Source organism: Mobula birostris, chromosome 13, assembly GCF_030028105.1.
Source record: "Mobula birostris isolate sMobBir1 chromosome 13, sMobBir1.hap1, whole genome shotgun sequence".
In the NCBI taxonomy this organism is placed as follows: Eukaryota; Metazoa; Chordata; class Chondrichthyes; order Myliobatiformes; family Myliobatidae; genus Mobula; species Mobula birostris.
The window spans coordinates 59551243-59558339 of record NC_092382.1 but is presented as its reverse complement, the minus strand read 5'-3'; the positions used below and the strand labels follow the sequence as shown (position 1 = coordinate 59558339).

The 7097-nt window shown below is 46.3% G+C and overlaps 1 long non-coding RNA gene across 1 annotated transcript; it reads right to left on the bottom strand.

Moving 5' to 3' along the window:
* Positions 1-294: 294 nt before the first annotated feature.
* On the bottom strand, positions 295-2878 carry LOC140206884 (uncharacterized). Its single transcript, XR_011888414.1, has 3 exons — positions 2155-2878; positions 887-1211; positions 295-680 (listed from the first exon to the last, which is right to left on the bottom strand). It is a non-coding gene; the product is annotated as an uncharacterized lncRNA (long non-coding RNA).
* Positions 2879-7097: the final 4219 nt, after the last annotated feature.

Here is a 7097-nt window from a genome sequence, read left to right as displayed (position 1 = left end):
CGCCTCAACATTCAATTTCAGCATGGCGAGGGTGAGATGCAAAGGGGATTTTTCTGGGATGCTGAGGCTAGGGTACCGTCGGGATCGGCTGTAAATAGCCGTTTTGTATCTGTAAGGCAACACACACAAAATGCTGGAACAACTGAGCAGATAGGGAGCAACTTTGGAAAAGAGTGAACATCTAACTATTCAGGCAGACAACCTTCAGTAACTGTGTTCATCATACTGTTTCCGTTTGCTCACAAGTGGGAGTACAGAATAGGGACATGAAAGCAGCTGAATTGTACCACTGCACAGCATTTATTTATATCGTTTAATGAGTTTCAAAATCCAGTTCAGTGGGTATATCACCGCATTCTTGAGGTCCTCTCGGAATTTGCTCTGAGTCAGGGCGTAAATACACGTGTTGGTGCAGGAACTGAGAATTTCCAGCATTCCCGATGTCTCTTCTACAATGTAAACAGGATTCATGACAGAATAATAAACAAAACTCATTGAAATCCGTTGATAGATATAAAATACCAAACGTGTTCCCCACAACAGTATGAAACTACCGGTTATGCTGAAGAGCAAAACGATGGATTTGCGTCGGTTCTCCATCTCCCGGTCCTTGTCATTCTCTCCACTCTTTTGTCCCCGGAGTCCCCTGCGGGCTCGACTGGCCGCAAGAATCCGCCTGGCTGTCAGAATATTGAACAACAAAATCAGAAAGAATGGGACACAAGGGGTAAAAATGCGGTGAAACAACTCAAATACCGCCCAAGAAGGAGAGTATTTGTAGCTCGATGTAAGAACACAATACCAGGGAACACCATCAATTATTACAAGAGGTTCAGAAGTAAAGTCCCAGGGGATACTCCCCAAACAGGCCAACACACTCACTGACCCGATAACCACAGCCGCCGTTCTCTCGGTGCAGTATTTTGTTTTTAGCTTCTCACAGCAAATAGCCATAAATCGATCGACGGTGAAAGCGACCGTTAGCCAGACAGAGTTCGCAGCGCTCGCAAAAATCAACCATCTGGCGAGACTGCACACAGGAGTAATGAACAGGAATGATTGTGGAAAATAAATCCAAGCAGTCCACATCAGCAGCGGTTGCGAGATAACGACCAGGAGATCGGCCGCTGCCATTCCCACCAGGTAGCGAGTGACACATTTGGAGAGACCGCACTTTCCCCGGGACAGGATCGCAATCGCCACCAGGTTCGCTGGAAGAGAGACAGGAAACAGCAAATTGAGAAAAAACTGAGCAGAACCCAATGCAGCAGTTTTCGGGGATCATGTAATATTTGGACTTTAATGCTGCATTTAGCGGTAGAAGGGTGAAGAAATGTCGAAGAGCTGACTGAGTTTATGCATAAAAATAAAGCCAAATGATTTGAATTCAGATTCCTTTCTGATGACCAAAATGTGAAGAGGCAGCGGAAAGATAAAGCAAGGTAACCTCAGAGTCAGTACTGGTTGAAACATTTTCTATCGGCGTCATCCGCGTCTGATATGAATGAAATTAATAAATCTGGACGCTGATGGCGGGATTCTGGCATTAGACAATCATCAACTTCCATGCAACTCCCTGTCAGCGACAGAATAGCCGAAGGACGAAACAGAAACAGGAAATCCCGGAACCACTCATCCAGGCAAAATTGAATATGTGGGAAAGCAGTTAGCGTGTATTTTGTTTGAACTGTTTACAGAGAGCCCTTATGACACGACTTTCTCTTTCTATAGATGCTACTTTGTGCCTCCAGCATGCCCCGTGTTTGTTCCCTATTCCAGCATTTCTCACCTCGCTGATTTTACAACAGAACATTGTCCGAGGCAGCAGTCACAGCGTAGACTGATACAGTCTCACAGATATACTCGAAGCCTCCGACTGAATCCATCACAGGGAAGCCGGGGAGAGGGATTCAACGTCCAGTAGCAGACTCGGTGACGCAGTGCAATGTCTGTAGAGGGGTCAGATGTGGATATGATAGAATACACTTCACAGTATTGATCAGCAGCGACGTCATTGTGTTGTCCATCAACTGTTTTATTTTCTGTCACACCGCACACATTTACTAAAAATCCTCAAGTTCCATGCTGCAGCATAGAACTCATCACATTTCCTAAATCGTTATCACTAATCGATGGTTTGATCATTACACGTACCTCACACGACCGCTGACATACCAATGCAGACAATCAATTGTTATCATCTCCACAGCAGTATAAACACAATATTGGCAAATGCAGTGTAGCTGCTTCGAGACCAAAAGCACAGAGACCCGAGCATTACATCATTGAAACACAAACCGCTGGAAGAAATCCGCCTGCCCCACTGAGGTCCACCGATGATTTCTACAGCGTTTTATTTTTAGATCCAGACATCAGAATCCACAGTGGCTGGTTTCGATTCCATTCCGAGAATGCCGAACACTAGGACTGAACATGTGACCGTGGAAACCAGCGACAGAAACGATTACTACGTTGGCATTTAACTTCAATTCCCACCAACGGCAGCCGATTCTGCGGCTTACCGGGAATTCCAAAGGCTGAAATAAATGGATAGTAAACTTCTCCTATCCGTAAAAGGACTGGATACCCCATTTCAGTAATAATCTGCCAATTGTCTTGCTTCTGAACTCACAGCTCCTTCAGCAACTCTGAGCTAATGCATTCAAACCGGCTCTGATTTATACAAAGGATCAGTCTCCAGAGATACGGTTATGCCGCTGACGAACTGACAACAGTCACTTGAATAAACATGGTAATTCAACACCATTCATTGTCTCTGATGTCAATATTCAGCCGACTGAAGACAAGCACTTCTAAATTCCTAGGCATTACCTCAGCGGTACTCACCTCGGGAAAGGAAATCTGCGTGACCCACTGAGGTCTATCGATGAATCCGACAGCAGTTTATTTTTAGATCCAGATTTCAGAATCCACAGAGGCTGGTTTCGATTCCATTCCGAGAATGCTGAATACCAGGACTGGACATGTGGCAGTGGAAACAACCCTGCTGACTCTCACAGCTATCTGGACTATTCCTCTTCTCACCCTGTCTCTTCTCGCAATTCCTCCGTCTCCGCCGCATCTGCTCTCAGGATGAGGCTTTTCATTCCAGGATGAAGGAGATGTCCTCCTTTTTTAAAGAAAGGGGGTTCCCTTCCTCCACCATCAACTCTGCTCTCAAACGCATCTCCCCCATTTCACACACATCTGCTCTCACTCCATCTTCCCGCCACCCAACTAGGAATAGGGTTCCCCTCGTCCTCACCTACCACCCCACCAGCCTCCGGATCCAACATATAATTCTCCGTAACTTCCGCCACCTCCGACGGGATTCCACCACTAAGCACATCTTTCCCGCTCCCCCCGCCCTCCACTCTCTGCTTTCTGCAGGGATCGCTCCCTACACGACTCCCTTGTCCATTCGTCCCCCCCCCCCGGCCCCCATCCGTCCCCACGATCTCCCTCCTGGTACTTATCCTTGTAAGCAGAACAAGTGCTACACATGCTCTTACACTTCCTCCCTCACTACCATTCAGGACCCCAGACAGTCCTTCCAGGTGAGGCGACACTTCACCTGTCAGTCGGCTGGGGTGATATACTGCGTCCGGTGCTCCCGATGCGGCCATCTATATGTTGGTGAGACCCGACGCAGACTGGGAGATTATTTCGCTGAACACCTACGCTCTGTCCGCCAGAGAAAGCAGGAGCTCCCAGTGGCCACACATTTTAATTCCACGTCCCATTCCCATTCTGATTTGTCTATCCCCGGCCTCCTCTACTGTAAAGATGAAGCCACACTCAGGTTGGAGGAACAACACCTTATATTTCGTCTGGGTAGCCTCCAACCTGATGGCATGAACATTGACTTCTCAAACTTCCGCTAATCCCCTAGCTCTCCCTCGTACCCCGTCCGTTATTTATCTATTTATATACACACATTATTTTTCCCTCTCTACTTTTTCCCCCTCAGTCCCTCTCACTATACCCCTTGTCCATCCTCTGGGCTTCCCCCTCCCGCACTTCTTTCTCCCTAGGCCTCCTGTCCCATGATCCTCTCATATCCCCTTTGCCAATCACCTGTCCAGCTCTTGGCGCCATCCCTCCCCCTCCTGTCTTCTCCTATCATTTTGGATCTCCCCCTCCCCCTCCCACTTTCAAATCTCTTATTAGCTCTTCATTTAGTTAGTCATGACGAAGGGTCTCGGCCTGAAACATCGACTGTACCTCTTCCTAGAGATGCTGCCTGGCCAGCTGCATTCAACAGCAACATTTATGTGTGTTCTATTGAAAAGAATGTCGGAGTTCTATTGACAAAGACCCGAAGCAGCCACATTTACAGATTTCAATTTTGTCTTCGCTAATTATCCATTTGTAAACAGAGGTCAATGACACGTCCAACTCCCAACTTCTGTCCCTGCGGTTTTGCACTTTCAACATCATCCTGGCCAAACACACACACCACACACACACACACACACACACACAAGATGGCGGCGATCAGATGACCACAATGCTGATGTACAAAACATGAGATAATCTGCAGATGCTGGAAATTCAAGGCAACACATGCAAAGTGCTGGCAAAGCTCAAGAATGTTGACATGTTACTGATGTAATAGGCGTTTAAGAGCATCAAATGAAAATTACGAAGAAATGCTTCGATCGGCAAAGGAATGAGAAGACCACTTAAATATTAAAAACAGGACTCCAAATTCTGATTTGATGGAGACGGACGTGAAAGCACAGGGGAACATCTGGAGAAATTTCAGAAGCGCTCGCTCGCTGCTGTTGTTACGGCGCGGTCGGGAATCTTCCGGAGGGAAGACCTCAAAATCCCCGGCTTTGCCTGCTGTTGGCGACCGAGATTGAGGTCGAATCGTTCGTACAGAGATGGCGCTCAGTACTTGGTGTCGGAGAGCTGATTCGGAGGCTCGAAGCTTTCGGATGACTCAGAGACGGATTGTGATCGGGCATGGCAGGGAGAGTTTTTCTTCCTTCTCCCGTCTGCGTGAGATGAGGTACATTTGAGAGACGTTGAACTTTTACTGTGCACATGGGCTTCTTCATCAAGTTACAGTATTGTTGCACTGCTGTAACTATATGTTATAATTCTGCAGTTTTGTCAGTTTTTTCCAGTCTTGGCTTGTCCTGTGTTTTGTGATATCACACCGGAGGAAATATTGTATCCTTTCTTAATGCATGCATTACTAAATGACAGTAAAAGAGGACTGCATGTCTTCATAATCTAATAAATTGGGAGGTGAATCGACGCAGGATGGCTGAAAGTGAATGAAAGAAAGACAAGCATCAGATGCAATGTTATATATGTGTGAAAGAGAGAGAGAGAGTCAGACCGACAGACTGACAATGGCACAGGCTGCAATGGCCGCTTCACAGAACCACATGACATTTACCTCTCCCTCACTGACCGAGTTTCTTTCTCGTACCCACAGGAAAAAACAAACTGCAATCAACTATGATATTCCCTCCTGTCGAGGCACCAGATCAGCCGCTCTTGTCTGACACAGAAGGTACGTTACAGAGCACAGAGACACCAACAGCTCATCAGTTCCACAGTTTCAGACAGCAGAGATATTCAGATTCAGTCCCACACTGAACCCAAGACCCCGACACAGGTCACCAATACAACGGTTACACTGAACCACAGATGGGTAATATTCCCATTGTATTCTATACCAGTATCTTACAGGTAGAGACACAGACCAAATCCCCAAATACTCACTGGGGCTGGCAGAGTCAGTGTGGACTCAGGATTGGACAAACAGACGTTTAATTGAGAGCTGATGAATGTGGTATTAGAAGAACCTAAGAAAGGATCGGATAAGCACATGGGGTTCGGGACACTATGCCTGTGTGAGAATTAGTTAGCAGGTGAAGGTCAGATAGAGGAAGTAAATGGAACACGTTCAACATTTAGGTGACTCAGGGTTTGTGGCTGAGACCCCAGCTGTTCATAGTCTACATTGGCGATTTGGATGTGAGGACCAACTTTATTATATCCATGTTGGCTGTTGTACAGAGCTGAAAGGCAAGGTTTGAGAAGGACGCAGCGAGAGTTTGGGGATGCAGACAGAAGTGACGGAGTGAAGATGTGGCAGACAGACAGAATATGGGGGAATGCGAGGCCATTCATTCCCAGAGGAACAAACTAGAAAATCCACATTTACATGGGGACAGAGTGACCGGTTCATAGGGACCTGACAGTCCTTGTCAACAAATCACTAATAGTTAACGTTCACGTATCACAAATAATTAGGGAGCCAAATGATATTCTGTGCCGTGATACAGGAGGATTGGAGAAGAGGTATAGAGATGTCTGACTGGGAGGGGTCCTACAGGGTGTGGTGAGAATGTACGTTGAATATTAGTTCCAGGTTTTGTCACATTTCCTTGGGAAAGTTATCCCTATTGAAGAGAGGGTGTGGAGACTATTCCTCACGCTGACAGGTCTCGTTTCTGGGAGGACACACTTGCTGCGTGCGGGGAGACTGAGTCTGTATTCTCCGGAATTGTGAGCAGAATTGCTGGCTTATTTCAGATCATTCAGACCAATTGCAGGGAGAATGTTTCCCCTGAATGATAATTTTAATACCATGTGTCACAGTCCCAGAATGAAGGAACGGATATTCAGGAAGGAGTGGAAAGCAAATGTCCTTAATCAGTGATTCTTTCTCCAGTTAAAACATACAACAGTGCAGGAAAGGAGAAGGCTATTTGGTCTGTGATGTTGGGCTGATGTAATTAAGCCTCATTAAACTAATCCCTCTGCCTGAATGCACATTGAATATTATTTCCAGGACTAGTCACAGTTCCTCACACTGACTTGACTGCTTCAAGAGATAGCAAGCTGTCTGTGTGAGGGGAGAGTGAATGAGCTAGGCCTGTATTTTCTGGAATTTTGAGGAGAATTGATGGATTCTTCCAGATAATTCAGACCGATGGCTGGGAGGATGTTTCCCCTGAATGAGAATTCTATTACCATCGGTCACAGACTCAGAATGAAGGAACTGATATTCAACATGAAGTGGAAAATAAATTTCCCTCATCAGTGATTATTTCTCCAGTTAGACATTGTAG